Genomic DNA, 17,914 nt, shown 5'->3' on the forward strand with positions numbered 1-17,914 from the left:
GTTAGAAACCTGAAATTTTCAGTGAACACACAAGAAGAGTTACAGCACAGATTGGCTGTATTGACTTTCATGAAAACATTTTAGGCTAATCCCCCCCTTCATATAGGAGGCACTGTCATTTACTAATTCTATTTTAAAATACAGCATTATTAAAAAAAACTAACACAGTATATTGGTGTCATCAGAGACACCAACGTATCGTGTTAACAGTGCATTTATTTAAAATGTTTAACCCATTTTGCACACTGACAGCAAAACAGTAAAACTAAAATAAAATAAAAATATTTACATAATGAAATCTGCACATTTTAAAATGTTGGTTTAATGGATTGTGTTTTGGACACTGAGTTTTCATATTAAAAAATTGGAGAAAAAAAAATAATTTGGTGAATCTTATTTTCGGCTATAATGTGTTTTGTTTACAACATAGGTGTTAAAGCATAATGCAACCACAACATAACACAGGGGACCCCAACAGCTGCATTATATTGAGGTTGCATTGTGTGTGTGTGTGTGTGTGTGTGTGTGTGTGTGTGTGTGTGTGTGTGTGTGTGTGTGTGTGTGTGTGTGTGTGTTTTCGAAGTGAAGCTATGACAATAGGGAAAGGGGTAATTATTTACATATAAATGACTTATCTAACAATCTGCGCAAAACTGGAAGAAATGATTAATCTGTATAGAGAAAGAAAAATACAAAATTTTAAAATGAATGAGTCTGCAAATATTCCAGTCGAAAAACTATACAACTAAACCATAACTTTAAGTAATACACTATATTTTTTAATTTGATTATGAATGTAAGCTGGCTTCAAAAAAATTATCAGTGGGGAAATACCTGCTAACAATGATGCCAACTTAATTTTAGAGACATAATGAAAAATCAGTAGTTTCACTTTTAACTGATAATGGCATTTTCACCTGTGAACTATTTCAGTATTCCTAAGTCTTCTCCAGCAAGTTTACTTTTCTTAGATTTTGTCAACTTCAACCACTCAAAAATACATAAATAAGCTTGTCTGTTTATTTATTGATGTGGACTTCCAAATTTGACATCAGGCAGCCCTGGCTCTGCTCATCTTTAGTGTGGAGAATATCAATTATTCTCAGTAAACAGTGTGGTTTACTTTCAGTTTTTTCATCTTAAACATCTACCAATGCTAGGGAAAAGTAGATATGAGTGGATTTTGGCCAATAGAATTATGGGTTCATAGACTTAAGTTGGTCTGACTAACAATATGGCTTCACTTAAGGGTAGGGAAGTGAGGATGCACTTCAGGCTGTTAGAAACCACATCCTGGGTTCAAATAGCAAGTATGAAAAAAAACTTTGAAAGGGCATTTGAGTCCATTCAATGGGAAAGTACAGTGGACCCCACTTTATGATATTAATCCATTCCTGAGACAACAACGTGTCGTGAAAATATCATAATGTGAACCCAATAACACATTGTTTATTAAGTAATTCGTTCCAAGACCTCGGAAGTTGAAATTTTCGCTATATAACTAAGCTATATTTATCTATCTCTCTAAAAGGTGATTTTTATAATGGAAATTGTACATATTGATTAAAACTAATATACTGATTAAAGCACAATACAAAAAAATCACTTCAACTAAAGGATGCAAAACAAAACAAGCAGCCAATATGTTTACAAAGGCTGCCATTGGCTGAGAGGAAGGACCACGTGCTCTGGTTGCAGAGAATTGTAAGCCAGCCCATTGTAAAAAGTGAAATAAGTAGGTGCCTTTTAACATTGTCAACGGTTAGTAGAATCAGCTGCTTTATAGAATAAAATTTGAGAAAATCAATGCACTACACTTTCATCATTATCATATGTTCTGTTATAAGAATCAATTTTGAACACTTTTGTGATATTTCTGGAGGTCACAACTATAAAATAAAACAAAAACAATTTGCAGTTTCCGGTTTATTGGGCATTTCTGTTAGTGCAATTATTATAAACGGGTAGTAAACTTGATCTTATTGCATTTGTGATAGTACCGATAGCTGGAATTCTGTGGGATTTTACATTGTTATTATGGTAAAATGTTTCCCCTTCCATGGAATCTTCAATAGATTTTCAGAATCTTCTCTTCATTCCTATTTAATTTTCGTAAACTTGTTACTCTGTATTTCACTTGCATGTACCGTGTTAGTTGCAGTTTGTGCAAGTTCTTTGTTATTGATTGCTTATCTTTTACTGTTTTAAATTTTACAACAAAAAAAACATATCAGTGAACAGAAATATCAATTAGCATGTACATATTACATAGTCATTAATCTATGTATGTAAGCATAAATTAATTTTTATTTTGCTAACCTGTGGAAACTATTCTTCCAATTTTCACATATCATTTATATTTGTTAATTGGCAAGGTAATAAAGTGTAAATTTGTGCTTTATATCTTTACTTTTATAGCCTGTGGATAATATTCCTCCTATTTTCGCTTATCAGAATCGCAATTTAATAGAATTAAAATTGAATTTGCAAATGAGATCACAATAACTGGTGCGTACCACATATCGTATAGTAAACGGAGAGTCCATAGTAGAGTGATATGATCATAAAGTGAACCAATCGTAAAGCGGGGGTCCACTGTATTTTAATGATGTTGCACTTGACAGGTTATTCAGGCAATCTCTTTACGGTGCTAAAGGACTATTTTTGGCACTGAACAATTAGTGTGAAATCATTAGTGGATTACAATACCTTCAAGTACCTTGGATCAGTGCTAGACATAAATGGCAACTGTGAACAGGACGTCCGAAGTCGAATAAAATCTGGATAGGCCAAGTGGCCGGAAATGTCTGGTGTTTTGAAAGACAAGAAGATGCCAACTAAACTGAAATAAAAAATTTACAAACAGGTGGTAAGGCCATGTATCTTATATGGCTCGGAGTGTTGGGCTGTCAGAAGAAAAGAAGAATGAGCTTTAATGTCAGCAGAAATGAGAATACTAAGGTGAAGTTTGGGAATAACACTGAGAGATCGAAGATGGAATGAAGATGTGAGACAGGATATGAAAACTGCACCCAATCAACTTGAAGATTAGGGAGAATTGACTTAAATGGCGGGGCATGTCCAGAACTGCGAGTTTATTCACATTACCAAGCATGTGCTTAGCTGCCAGGCTCCAGGTCGAAGGAGGAGAGGCAGGCAGAAGATGACAAGAGAGAGCAGAGTTAGCAAGGTATGCAGGAACTAGGGCTCACTCCAGCAGACTGTGCCAACCATACTAAGTGGAAGCATTTCATCCACGTTGCTGACCTTTAACCGGGAGAAACAGTATGGATAAAGTAAGTACATTCTGGAAGACAATTAAGATACTTAGGCATCATGCTGGATAGATCTTTGAGTTTCAATTCCAACATACCTTATGTAGCAGATTTGGTTTGGTTTTTAATGGCGCATTGGCAGCTAAGGCCATAATGCGCCAAGACAAATTTAAAATCTTATTAAACATTTTGGTAGCAAAGGCTACCACGTCAAACAATTAATTATTATGTTTAAAAAGGTATAAAAGTAAAAGCATAAAACTTAGATCTTTGTATGAACATTAATAAATTGTAAAAAGTTAAAAACGTCAGACATATTGTCTCTGTCACATATTATCTGACTGAGTGTAAATGGCTCAGTCAAATTATTAAAATCAGTAAAACACAAGCGTCGTGCTTCAATAAAAACAGGACATTCTACAAAAAGGTGACTGACGGTTAAAATTACGTTGCATATCTCGCACATAGGTGGATTATCCGTCCTCAGCAAGTAGGAATGCGTTAGATGACTACGACCTATGCGGAGCCGAGCAAGAACAACTTCCTCTCTTCGGTCCCTGCGTAGACTGTACTGCCATTGCGCAATTACAGGCTTAATGCGATGTAATTTATTTGTGGCCTGTCCGTGCCAAGAATCTTGCCACTGGGAGAGTAATTTAGAAAGTATTATTTGCCTGTAGTCTGTATAAGGGACTGACAGACAATGATTATCCAGGGAAATGGCTGATTTAGCAGCGGCATCAGCCGATTCATTTCCCCGGATCCCAATGTGGCTTGGGATCCAGCAAAAGCGAATATCATATTCCAATTCTATGAGAGAAAAAAGAATCTCCCGGATCCTGGACAGGATCGGATGAGGGTTAAAACTCACCGATACCAGAGCCTGTAACGCGCTTGATGAATCACAATAAATCATATACCTCTGGTAGTCGCGATTTTTAATGTGATCTAGGGCTGATTGTATTGCATGCAACTCAGCAGTATAGATGCTAGTTTCTTGTGGGATCTTATAGGATAATGTTTTGTGAGGGAACACAACAGCAGATCCCACATGACATTCTAACTTTGAGCCATCTGTATAGATTGGCAGAAAGTCAGAATACTGCTGTCTATGTGATGCAAAGAGATGCTGGTAGACAGATGGCGGTGTCGTAGCCTTCTCCCAGATCTTAAGGGAGAAGTCGCAAGTTGGAAAATAAGCATGCCAGGGTGGAAAGAATTGCCTTGGTGACTGGGCAACGTTGTCTACCGACAAGTTGAGCTCATTCAGCAGCCCTTGAATGCGAATACCAAAAGGTTTGTTGGCAGTCCAACGGGTGTTGTAGAGGTTTTCCCAGCGCGGCTCAAAAACGGATGGCCACGTGGGATGATCGTGCAGGGATTTTAATTTGAAGGCGTACTGTAAGGACAACTGCTTACGTTGAAGAGACAGAGATGGTTCATTTGCTTCAACATAAAGGCTTTGGACAGGAGATGTGCGAAATGCTCCACTGTCTGTCCGGATGGCTTGATGGTGGATTGGATCTAACCACCGAAGTGCACTATCTCTAGCAGAACCATAAACCTGAGACCCATAGTCGAGTTTGGAACGGACAAGTGCTCGGTAAAGGCGAAAAAGGGTAGAACTATCTGCGCCCCATGAAGTTGACGAAAGGGCACGAAGGATGTTAAGCCCTTTGACACAACTTGTCCTCAGCTGACGAATGTGTTATAAAAATGTCAGCTTTTTGTCGAAAATAAGTCCAAGGAATTTGAATTCTGCTACAAATGGGATGTTATTTTGCCCAAGCCTTAATTCTGGGTCAGGATGAAGATTACGTTTGCGACAGAAGTGTACACAAACAGTCTTCTGTGATGAAAATCTGAACCCATTAGCCAAAGACCAAGCTGTAAGATGATCAATGGTTTTCTGCAGTTGCCTTTCAATGACCCTCATATTGCATGAATCACAAAATATAGCAAAGTAGTCTACATAGAGGGCATTGTTTACAGTGGGTGGAAGTTGTTCTGCGATAGAGTTTATTTTGATTGCGAAAAGCGTAACACTTAGAACGAATCCTTGTGGGACTCCCTCTTCCTGAGAGAGAACTCGGGAGAGGGTGGATCCTAAACGGACTTGAAATTGGCGATTCGAAAGAAAGTTTTTAATAAAAACAGGAAGGTTACCTCTAAGACCAAAGTTATAGAGGTCTTTTAAAATTCCAAATCGCCAGGCTGTGTCGTACGCTTTTTCAATATCAAAGAAAACTGCTACCAAATGCTCGGATTTAATAAAAGCATCACGAATGGACGTTTCCAATCGGATTAAATGATCCAGAGTGGATCTATTTCTTTGGAAGCCGCACTGTGTCCTGGAAAGCAGACCATTTGTTTCTAAATACCATACTAGGCGTGCATTAACCATTCTTTCCAGGACTTTGCACAAACAGCTTGTCAGAGCAATAGGACGATAATTACTTGGATTGCTAGGATCCTTTCCTAGTTTTGGGAAGACAAGAATGATTGCTTTCCGCCAGGAGTCCGGAAATTGTTTATTAAGAAAAATTCTGTTAAACAGAATTAAAAGGTGATCCTTACATTGTGGTGTGAGGTGTTTTACCATTTCGTAGTGGATGTCATCGGGCCCCACAGCACTTGCGTGTGTGAGAAAGAGTGCAGCATTTAACTCCTCCTGTGAAAAGGGCTTGTTATACGATTCAAGCCATTTTGAATAGAAGTTCAGGGGGTTTTTCTCATTTTTCTCTTTCAGGGCAAAAAACTCTGCTGGAAAAGATGTTATTGCAGATATTTTTGCAAATGTTTCCCCTAGAGTATTTGCTACTGCAGTTCGATCTGCAATTGGACATCCATTATGCTCGAGGATCACAGAAGGGCATGGTGGATATTTTCCCTTCATTTTCCGGATCTTATCCCAGACTACTTTTGAGCTAGCAGCCTGAGTTATGGAAAATGTAAAACGAATCCAAGATTTCCTTTGGCTCTGACGTCGTACATAATGCGCTTTCGCACGTGCACGTTTAAATGTTATTAAATTTTCAGTTGTGGGATATCGGCGGAATATCCCCCAGGCTTTGTTTTGTGCTTTTTTTGCTGCTGTGCATTCGGAATTCCACCAAGGTTTCGGAAATAGTGGGAACCGGCTAGATGATTTTGGGATTGCAATTGCAGCTGCTTGGACAATTGTTTCTGTGACGTACACGACTGCATCATTGATTGGCACCTGACTGACTGTAGCGATGTCAAGATTTGCCAGATGTTGAAAGGCATTCCAGTCAGCCTGATCAAGCTTCCACCGCGGTAAACTAAATGGAAGACACGGTATACCACTAGTTAGGGTGATTATCACGGGGAAGTGATCGCTTCCATATGGGTTCTCCTCTACCTCCCAAGCAAGTAAAGGAAGGAGAGAAGGGGAGCAGATAGAAAGATCAATGGCAGAGAATGTACGGGTAGGCATGTGGAAGAAGGTGTTTGTTCCCACATTTAAGAGGGAAAGGTCACTGTCAGTGAGCATATGCTCTATGACTCGTCCCCTTCCATTGATGTCAGCACTACCCCACAGAGTGTTATGTCCATTGAAATCCCCAAGAATTAAACAAGGGGAAGGCAATTGCATGATAAGATCATCAAGGTCTTTCTGGGGGATGTCAATCCCAGATGGCAAATAAACAGAGCAGACAGTTAATATGAACCCCACTGTAAGGCGAATTGCTACAGCTTCAATGCTAGTTGTAAGCTGCAAAGGCTGAAATGGGATCTGGTTGCCGACGAGGATTGTGACTCCTCCGTGGGCAGGACCATCCACAATTCTATCCTTACGAATGATGGTAATGTTATGCATGGTGGGGTCATCATTTGCCTTTAAATAAGTCTCCTGTATGCAAAAGCAAACTGGTTTGTGCCTTTGCAGGAGTGCCTTGATGTCGTCAGTATTTTGCCGGAATCCACGACAATTTCACTGTAGGAATTTAGCCATTATTTGGACTTGGTGGGTCCATCAGGCGGCTTCCGAGGTGCTGAGGGCTTAATTTTGTCAGTCTTGGATTTATCTTTCCTGGGGAAGTATGGACGCTGTCCTGTGTCCATTTCTTCCTCAGCGAAGAGTTCCAAAACTGACTCATCATGTACCTCCTTCTGCTCAACATCCATGTTTTCCTGGGTACTAGGTGTTACTTCCCCTTTCTTATTCTTTTCTTTTGCTTTTGTTACTTGTGGAGCATTAGGAGATACCGATATAGGAGTGGCAGCTGATTGGTCCTTCTGTGCAGGTTTTTGGGAGCTTAAAAGATAACGTGCAATGGGAGTAAATGATTCTTTTGGGGGGACGGACATGTCCGTCTGAGTCCCAATCGAACACCTCCCTGCTACCTTCTGGGCGTAGGTAGGTTTTTTGATGTTAAGAGGTTTCACTGCTTTTCTTGCCTCCTGGTACGATATGTTTAGCTCTGCCTTCAGCCGTTGAATTTCTTTTTCTTCTTTCCACCTATGGCATGCCCTTGAATAGGCTGGATGTTCTCCCTCACAGTTAATGCAGGTGGGTTTAGTGGCTGAACATGCTATTGTTTCGTGGTCCTTTGCACCGCACCGGGCGCATGCAAGGACTCCACGGCAGGCCATTTGAGAATGTCCATACTTCTGACATTTAAAACACTGTAAAGGGTTCGGAATGTATGGACGTACTGGACAGTTGATGTATCCAGCTTTAATCTCATCAGGAGGTTTGGGAGAGTTAAAAGTCAGGATAACACTCCTGGTTTTAACAATTTTCCCATCCCTTCGCGCAGTGATTCTCTTGACGGCAGTAACTCCCTGTGGTTTTAGTTCGGAGCAGATTTCCTCCTCGGTGACGTTGAGAAGGTCCCACTCCAAAATGACACCTCTCGATGAATTTAGTGTTCTGTGTGGTGTCACTGTTATGGGTATTCCTCCGATTGATGTTACTCGAAGTAGATGTTCAGACTGCCTGTCATTTTTTGTTTCAATCAAGAGGTCTCCAGAACGGAACCTCTTAACTGATTTGGGAGAACCTGCTAACCCGTCTAACCCTTTCTGAATAAAAAGGGGCGACATTTTGCCAATCGGTTTTTCAGTGGTGGAATGCATAATGAGAAATCTTGGGACAGGCCCTGATGATGATGTTTCAGTTCGCTGCCTCTTTGTCGCAATAATATTATCTGCCTCTCCGTCTATGTTTTCAGATAGGGACCGAGTTGGGGCCCCTGAAGAAATAGGTTTATCAGGATTCATTGAGGTTTTTATATTGTTCAGTGCCCGGGCTTCCCACCCACCACGGAGCCCAAAGGGATGCCCACTACCCGGCATGCAATAAATGCGCTCGGGAGCGGGACGCCAGGGCTACCCAGACACTATACCCGCACCGCCGCCAGCCTGAATCCTGTCCCTCGGACCATGAGGGTAGGGGCGTGGCATTGACACAGTTGACCCTCGCAGGCGAGCCTACTAGCCGATTGATCCTAGCCGGGCCTTCCAGGACCACCCGTCTTGTCGAAGCAGGGGCCAAAGTGGTGTATTGAAGCTGGGCCCCTCAACCACCAGGATCCCCCTTTCCGAATTTCCACGGGTCGCAGCACACGGCAAACACGCCGGATTCCATTGATGTAAGCCTGGAACCTGGGCTGTGGGCGTTGGATCCCAGTGATGCTAGTCTGGAAGTCCAGCAGCGTCACTGGGAGGTCCCCTCACCACGTACAGGTGCCCACGTCGAGGGGTATGTAGCAGAAAAGATAAGAAAATTTGTAGGCATGATTGCACAAATTACTAGTCAGCTGGAGAATGAAGGGTAAAGCATTCAATCTCTTCTATGAATGCACATTTATTCCAATGGTTACATATGGTGCATCACTCTGGTAAGTGAGTAAATCTGAAGTTTCCAAAGAAAACTGGAGCCAATTCAAAGCGTATGCTGCACAGAATGTGTATGGCATATAGAAAGGTATCAAATGCTGCTTTGCAGGTGTGCGAATGAGAAAAGTTCCAATAAACCAGCAACTGGTGCCCAGAGGTCTAGGTATTTTCATGAGGTGGTAATACACAGGGCTCTTTTTTGAATATACAAGTGGATAACTCAGCCGATGCAAAGAAGGAAAAGTATGGATTGGGAATGCTCCGTTGAACATGTGACAGGTTCATTAGAGGATATGTAATAAAGGACGAGTAAAGCGTAGGTTTCCCTGGATGTCTGAAATGCTGCTATATAGAGCAAGTGGTTGCCACCAGATCAGCAAAGTATATTTTTACTTACTGGACATGGGTCAATTAATGAGAAGTTGCACACTCTGGGACTAAATGAAAGAATAAGCTGCCATTGCAGTCAGTTGGAATCACAAAAGCATATTATGTATAGCTGTAAGGAATATGAAGATCTAACAATTGAGTTAGTGTTTCAGATGCCAAATCTGGAAAATATGGAAGAGAGTTGTGAACCTGGCCTTGTAGAAAAAAAGGGAAAATTTTCTACCTTTTTGGGATTTTTTAACTGCAGTTTTTGTTAGGCACTGAACACTGTTTCATGTGGAGGCTTTATAATGGGTTTAATGTTATTTGCCACTAATTACAGGAGTAGCTCTGAACTTCAGAAAATCTGGGGGTCCCACTATTGCAGTAGACTAGGCTCTTGTATTACTGATGGAAAAGGTAATATTAATGTTAACAATTGGATGATCACATTACACTGCAGCAAACACTGGAGAAAGCTATTCTACTCGATCTTTAGATTAGTGTCCACCTTCAGTTTCACTACCATGGGTCACGGGCTCGAACTCCGGTCTAATCAAGAAGCTTATGGGCAGGAGTGGTAATACACAGGGGAACTTTAAGAACTTTATTATCAATGGTAAAATTGAATAAGAAATTCATCATAGATCAAACCTGGATCTTTGTATGCAGTGCAGATGCTATTGCTTGGAAGGTGGTTCCTACACATAATAAATAAATGAATTAAAAAAAAAAAGTACCAGCAGTTTTATGTGATTTCTTCGCATAGAATTTTTAAAATAATTTTGGAAATAAGCAGCTTGTCCAAGGACTGATTTCTTTTCTGTTAGTATTGTTTTCTCAAAGTGTTTTGTATGCATTACGTTATTAGGGGGGGATATTCATTTTAAAGGGGGGGGGGGGTTTCATTCAAAGTATTTACCATTTAATGCTCTATAAATTCATTAAACTGTACATTACTGATGGCCTTTTGTTTCTGTGCATGAGAACAAACAAACAAACAAACAAAAAAGCCTTAACTTTCTGTCCTTTTTTCTGTTACAACAAATATAGTAGAAGAAAGAGCTACTTGTAAGTGGGTTTATGTTTTCACATTAGTTTCTGTTGATCTCACATCAATACACTAAATGGTTGACAAAGTGGAGTATCAAGCAGTAATCAAGTTTCTGCATTTGCAGGCCAAGAGAGCTCAGGAAATTGACGAAGAAATGAAAGTTATGTATAGGCAGAATTGTCCATCCTATGACACTGTAAAAAAGTGAAAACGAGAGTTCCAGTGCACTCGTACAAGTGTCTTTGACGAGCTAAGAAAAGGAAGGCCATCAACGTCCATAGACAGTGAGATGGTTGCAAAGGTTGAGCAGCAGATGCTGAATGACAGACGTGTGACAATTCATTTCATTGCAAATGCAGTGGGAATTAGTTATGGGTCTGCCCACAGCATTTTACATGAACATCTGCACGTGACTAAAGTCTCCACGCGATGGGTTCCAAGATTTTTGTTCCAAGATTTTTTTTTCATGGAACTTGGAACTTTTTTGTTCCAAGTCATCTGTCACCAACCTATCAAAAAAGTTGAGAACTTTTTTGATCGGTTGGTGACAGATGACTAATGCTTGGTGTACCAGTATGATCTGGGGACTAAAGTCAAAGCAGTGAAAGTAGACTTCCTCCCCATCTCCCAAAAAGGCAAAGACTACTCCACCTGCAAAAAATGTGATGTTGTCCATGTTTTGGGACAGAAAAGGGGTTATGCTGACAGATTACCTACCTTGTAGTTCCACACTTACCAGAGAATACTACAGAAATCTTTTGAAAAAGTTATGTGATACTTTGAAGGTGAAAAGGCATGAAATGTTAACCAAAGGTGTCTGTCTGTCTGTCTTCTGTCAGACAATGCACCGGCTCACATGACCATTGCCGCCACCAACTTTGTTGGCCAGTGTGGCTTCGAACTACTGCAGCACTCATCCTATTCTCCTGACCTAGCACTGTCAGACTTCTTGTTTCGAGAAATGAAGAAACCATTGTGTGGACGCCGCTTTGATTCATCTCAGGAAGTCATCAATGAAGTGGTTTTGGGCAAAATTACAGACTTCTAATAAACAGTTGTTTATTGCCTGTCTGTTAATTACAGACAGGCAATAAACAACTGATCCATAGATGAGAGAAATGTGTTACTATATATGTAGAGTACATAGTAAAGGATTAAAGTTCCTGTGAAGTTTCACCTTGCTAGGGCTATTATTCCTAGGTAAGGGTGCGAAATTTTTGATACCCCGCCTTGAGTATGTGTGTGTATATATATACAGTAAACCCCGCTATTTGCAGTATCTGTATTCGCAGTTTCGCGGTCGCTGATTTAATATAAAACGAAACCTAAAAAAATGTGAATTTTAAATTGCCGTGAAAATTTTCCGCCATAAAAAAACACGGGCGTGGCTAAAATCATCTTTCCCGGTTAAAACAGAGCTCAGTGGCTGGGGGGAGAGGGGTGACAAAATCGCGAGCGTGGATGTTTCTCTCTAATCCTTGTTCAGTATGTGTTATGCACTTGTCATGGAATGGTTCGTCGTTTGCTTTTAATTTTATAAATTTATATGCTTACAAAAGTGAAAAATCTACCGTTTTGCAGTGTGTTAGTGTAAACAGACTTTTCGAGTGTGTTAACGGAAAAAAGTGACTTTATTGTGGACAAGTTCTTTTCTAACCCCTACAAAAATATGGCTACGAATAACAAGGGAATTGTGAAAAAATCAAAGGTGATGACATTAGTGAGTAAAATTCAGTTATTAGACAAAATTTTTAATGGTGAAAATGTCTCATCAGTGGCTTTTGTTGCACTGGCCAGAAAAAAAAAAAACCAACAACAAATTATTTGCTTCCCTTCTCACATAGATAACTATCCAGTTGACCTTTGAATTTATTTCAATCTGTCAGCCTCAACTACCTGTGAAGGCAACCTGTTCCAGCAATCAGTGATTTGCTGGCTAAAAGAAAACTTCCTACAATTTAGTCTAAACCCCTTCCCTTTTAATTTGATTTATGTCCTTGAGTTCTGGAAATCTGTATTACAACAGTGAAAATAGCACCTTTATTCATTTTACTAACTTTCAGATTAACCAAAATCAGGTCAACTTTGGGGTGCCTAGCTACCAAGCTCTCAAGACCACATAATCAGATTTTTTCCTTGTATGGTTGGCCTTTTGCCGATCTAACCATGTGAGTTGCCAGTGTTTGGATCCTTTCAAGAAACTCAGTCTTTTTCAGATGAGGTATCCATACTTGAACAAAGTATTCCAAATGTGGTCTTATAGTTATATACAGTGAGATATGACCTTCATATCTCTACAGAATAATGTTCAATAAATCACTGATAGGACACCTTGCTGCCTGTTTACACTGCCCAGAAAACATATCTGCCTATATTATTACTTCCAGATCCCTTTCTTCCTCTACTGTTTTTCATTCAGGCTCACCAAGTGTATAATATATTTTGGGGTTGCTATTCGCAAAGTATAAGACCTTGCATTTTGCTGCATTAAAATATAGCTGCCACTTTTCTTACCATTCTTGTAGCATGCTCAAGTCATTCCGAAGGTGCCTGCTTTGATATAATTTACAATTACAGTAGACGCTCGACTTTCCAGGACAGATGGTAAAAAACAAATCCCGGATAATCGATTTCCCAGTTAATCCAAAAATACAAAAGTCCCCGACATACGTAAGAGATACGTTCCAGGACTTCCTTACTTCGTCGAGTCTTACATAACTCTTACATAAATGACTACTAACATATTGCTACTATATTATTATTGACAAATCTGAATTCCCAGCGATACTTGTTAATGTTTGGCCATTTTCATACATTCTTATTATAATGATTCCTTAGAGATTTAACAGATGCACCATTTTCAAACTTTTGAATAATTTAAAGTTTTTGTTTAACTGAAAATGCAACTCTCTTGCATTTACCCATCATTTTTGCAATTTCTAAAAAAAAAAAAAAAAAAATTATATAAAAAAAAATTCCGACATCCCTGACATAAATAACGAAACAAAATTTGTTCTTTTGAGGTGCAGCGGAACAAAACAATTGATGCGGCGCACTAAGACAAACTAAACATTTGGTTTCTTTTTTTTTTTGAGCGCCGGGCGTGAAGACAGCAGGGAGTGCAAGATAATAGGTACGCTAATCTCCCAATGGCGACTTATAATGCCGCTTGTCACTTATTTACAACTTGCAAAATATCTGTTTATACCTATTCTAGTTATTACTTGAATTTTTTGATTTCTGGTTGATTTTTTTTTTTTTTTTTTTATTTGGAGTCTTGAAGTGTCCTGGTTAATCGAGAGTCTGCTGTAATTACAATTACAATTAATTTATAATTGTAATTGTAATTACAGCAGTCTCTGAAAGCCTAGCATGTGAAAAGGCTTTAAAAGAGTTAAGTAAATGAAATGTTGGTGGCATCTTTATTCTTCTTCCAACGAAAGACATACATTTAAACTGAAAAAGAATGGTTGTGAAATAGATGTGAGGAAATTTACACTCAGCAAAAGCTTAATCAATTCTTTTAATGAACTTCCACCTAGGGTTGTGGGGGCGGGTAGTCTGAATAAATATAAATTCTGGACAAATTACACTACTGAGAAGGGCAACAAGATTGGTGAGAGGAACAAAGGATTGCTCTTACAAAGAAAGGCTTAAGTTCTGTAAATTGCAGCAGCTGGACACTAGACACCTGTGAGCTGATCTGACTGAGGTGTATAAGGCCTTGAATGGTTTGAGCAAAAACTCAATGCTTATGGGATTCTTCCTCTTGCTCAGATTAGGCATTCGAGGGGGCATAAATTCAAATTGAGGAAAGACAGTTGTAGAAATTTGCCTTTGGTCAGCAGGTGGTTGATTGCTGGAACAAATTTCCATCTGTCGTTGTGAAAGTTGACAGTCTCTAAACTAATAGCTGTTTTTAATTTAGTATTTTAGACCGAAAGGACAGAATTCATGGGATGTTTGGTTCCTGGGCAACACGACGGTGTCACCCTTCTTGCTAGTGGACGAACCCACAGCTTGGCTGGTATATAGGTACACTGTATCCATGTAGATGGTAATTCGATGTCAGTATGGATAAACGCCGTGAGCTGACTTTAAAAGAGCCCAAAACATGAGTCACTCTTGTTCTTGTTCTTGTTGTTATTTGGATTTTAGGAGCATTAGCAGCTAAGGCCATATTGCTCCGGGATATGTGGTGGCATTCCCCGGCATATGTGGTGGCATTCTTTCTGCATTCTCCGTATTTGGTGGTGACAGGTTCGAACCCCGGTCTAATCAAGAAGCATGTGCTACGCACTGCTGCTGCTCCTTCCCACCTGGCTACGGAGGTGCCCGGGTCACTCTTTTGTGGAGGTGGTAAAGAAATTGCACTATCCCCATTCAACAGTATCAAGATGTTTGTTTGTTTGTTATTTGGCTTTTTAGGAGCATTAGCAACTAAAGCCATTTTGCTCCAGGAATATGCGATGGTCAATCCCTGACCTTTCCGCATCCTCCGTATCTGGTGGTCAAGGGCTTGAACCCCGGTCTAATCAAGAAGCATGTGCTATGCACTGCTGCTCTTGCCCACCTGGCTATGGAGGCACCACAGTATCAAGAGTGTATCGGGAATACACCATTTCCGGAATAACAGCTCATTGTGGACAGCGCTGTGGGTGGAGAAAGGTGGTGGATTGTGGCTATTGACATCTGTCTCGCATTGTTTCAGCCAATCAGAGAACGACAGTAGCACAAATCACTGTCGACTTCAACGAGGGAGGTGCCAGAAATGTTTCCACCAAGACCATCAAGGCAATCATTAGCCGCAAATAGGCCATGAGAGCCGCTGACCCACCTGACTATGGAGGCACCACAGTATCAAGAGTGTATCGGGAATACACCATTTCCGGAATAACAGCTCATCGTGGATAGCGCTGTGGGTGGAGAAAGGTGGTGGATCGTGACTATTGACGTCTGTCTCGCATTGTTTCAACCAATCAGAGAATGACAGTAGCACAAATCACTGCCGACTTCAACGAGGGAGGTGCCAGAAATGTTTCCACCAAGACCATCAAGGCAATCATTAGCCGCAAATAGGCCATGGGAGCCGCTGACCCACCAGAGTCCCATTGCTAATACCACGACACAGGACTCTACACCTCAAATAGGTGAAAAAACATCAGCACTGGACCTAGGATGATTGTAGACAGGTCTCCTGGTCCTGTTTACAGTTATTTTGAGTGGATGGGAGGGTGGAAACTGCACAAAGCTATGTACCCATCATTCCAACAAGGAACTGTTCAGGCAGGTGAATGGCCCGTAATGGTCTAGGGTGTGTTCAAATGGCACACTTTGGGACCTCTGGTACGTCTAGACGCATCTCTGAACTGTCCATATTACGTGTCCATCCATGCACACCATCTGCATCCCTTCATGGTCATCGTGCATCCACAGGGCAATGGACTATTCCAGCAGGGCAATGCGCCTCCACACACAGAGCAGTGGTGACAAGAACATGGTTCGAAAAGCATTCTGCAGATTTTACCACCATGGAATTGCCTCCCCATTCACGAACTCTGTGGAGCACCTTTGGGATGCTGTGGAAAGGTTGGTTCGAGCTTTGGATCCTCCATACAGGAATGCAATGAAATTATGGACAACGGTGCAGCAAGCATAGATGAAAAAATACTTGTGGAATGGTTTTGTGAAATAACGGGCTCAACACCTCACTGTGTGACTGCCCTTATCCAAGCAAAAGGTGGGCCTACCCGTTACTAGGTAGGTATCCCATGATTTCTATTCACTCAGTGTACATTGAATGTAGAAATATTATTTCTTTTTTTCTATCACGTACCATTTTATCACAAATCACTTAATTTGATGTCATGAGTTGCAAAGACAAGATATTACAGAATTTGTAAAAAATGTATATTGTGCTTATTTAAAGTGAAAATCAGTGATCAAGATAAACAATGGACTTCAGGAAAATTTGGCAAACTTGTGTTGAAGCATTGAGATTGTGGAAAAATGGTAAAAAGAAGGCTATGCCATTTGCAATTCCCATGATTTGGTGGGAGCTACAAACAACTGTGATGACTTACTTTTGCTTGGTTAATGTAAAGTGATACAATGCAAAGAGTAAGAAGGGCATTGTGTATCCTGATATTCCATTTGCCATAAGACCAGTCTCACATAATAACCTGACGATTTCATGCCCTCCACTTATATTGGAGAAAGCAGCAGCAGAGAATGCTGAAATTGAAGCTTCTGAAGATGAAACTGAAGTCTACATGCCTAGAGACATTTGAGTCCAGCCCTCAACTGTTTTTACAGCATGAACTCAATGATCTGGTAAAAGATTTAAATTTACCAACGGAATCTGCAGGACTCCCTGGTTTTAGACTTAAATCAAAAGATCTTCTAGTACATCAGATGTTTTTCTCATGGTATAGACGAAGAGAACAAAAACTGTCCACTGCCTTTCTGAGGAATGATTCTGTTTTTTTTGCAGTAATAGAAGTGACTTAATGAACTATTCAGGAATTAGTTACAATCCTACACAGTGGAGCCTTTTTACTGACTCCTCAAAGAGGAGTCTCAAAAGTATTTTGCTCCACAATGGAAATAAATATGGATCAATTTAAATATTTAGAAGCATGATGAACATGGTTGGTTGATTGGTCTGTGCTGATTTTAAAGTGATAGGCATGTTACTTGGAATGCAATCTGGCTACACAAAAAGGCCTTGCTTTTTGTGTGGGTGGGGCAGTTGGGCAAGGAGTATGCACTGGGATGTCAAAGTCAGGCCAAAGAGGAGCAATTTGTTGCCTGGATATTAAAGAACATAAATCATAAATCACGGATAAAACTTTCATAAACTGTGTCATCAAACCCCGTTTGATGTGCAAGGTTGGAAGAAGGACCTCAGGAAAGTCCTTGCTTCAACTACCTTTGTACAAAAATTCACATTGATCACCCAAGAGAAGCTAAAAGACGGTATTTTTTGTTGGATCTCAAATTTGTAAACTGACGAAAGACCAAGATTTTGAGCAAACTGTGAATAAAAAGAAAAACAAGCATAAATTAGCTTCAGGTCTGTTGATAAGAACTTTTTAGAGAACAAAGATCCAGACTACATGAATATACAGTGGAACTTCTCTATTACGAACTTCTATTTAACGAATTTCTCTATACAGTCGATTCCAGTTAATTGGGACAAGGTACATCGGGACAGATCACTTTGGCCTAGTTAAGCGGCTGCCCCAATTAAGCGAAATTTTAATGAGCTGAAAAGCACATTCTAACGGAGGCAAAAAAGGTATGAATAAAATAAAGGGAATGTGGTATTTAAAGAAAGCACACTGTATTT

General features: G+C 40.2%; 1 protein-coding gene across 1 annotated transcript in view; it reads right to left on the bottom strand.

Moving 5' to 3' along the window:
• Positions 1-17,914, bottom strand: part of LOC150089729 (dipeptidyl peptidase 9) — a 483,518-nt gene that overhangs the window by 83,335 nt on the left and 382,269 nt on the right.

The sequence above is a fragment of the Mastigoproctus giganteus genome, chromosome 2 (assembly GCF_048544385.1).
Source record: "Mastigoproctus giganteus isolate SK-2022 chromosome 2, ASM4854438v1, whole genome shotgun sequence".
Taxonomy (NCBI): Eukaryota; Metazoa; Arthropoda; class Arachnida; order Uropygi; family Thelyphonidae; genus Mastigoproctus; species Mastigoproctus giganteus.